Genomic DNA, 574 nt, shown 5'->3' on the forward strand with positions numbered 1-574 from the left:
CTGTTTGTTTGTTTGTTTGTTTGTTTGTTTAGAGGCAGGATCTCACTAAGTAGCCCTGGCTGCTCTGGAACTCACTCTGTTACCAGGCTGGCCTCAAACTCACAGAGATCCACCTGCCTCTGTCTCCCAAGTGCTGGTGTTAAAGATACACATCATCAAGCCCAGCATGAAATATCTCAATACTGTAAATATAAATGCCAGTTACTTTGCAGTTTTGTGACGTTTGTAAATACATGCTTTACTTTATGCCATGTGTCAAGATTTTCCGTTTGATCTGATTTTTTCCTGTCTCTTCAATGCCTGAAAGTCCGTTCCTATCTTGAGATGAAATGCACACTAACCTATATTCTGTTCTAGTTTTTCCCGATGCTCTTCTCTTCTTTTGCCTCGATAAAAACCCTGTCCCCACAGCCTGTTCTGTGCAGCCCGGGTGCCGCATCACACCCAGGTCTGTCCTCCATGTTTCCCTTCCCACATTTAAAGTCCAACCACACTGGCTCACATCTCCAGCCTGTCCTTTCCTCGACCACCAAGGGCTTTTCACAAACCCCTGCCCTCCCCTCATGGCATTTAC

Source organism: Peromyscus leucopus, chromosome 4, assembly GCF_004664715.2.
Source record: "Peromyscus leucopus breed LL Stock chromosome 4, UCI_PerLeu_2.1, whole genome shotgun sequence".
Classification (NCBI taxonomy): Eukaryota; Metazoa; Chordata; class Mammalia; order Rodentia; family Cricetidae; genus Peromyscus; species Peromyscus leucopus.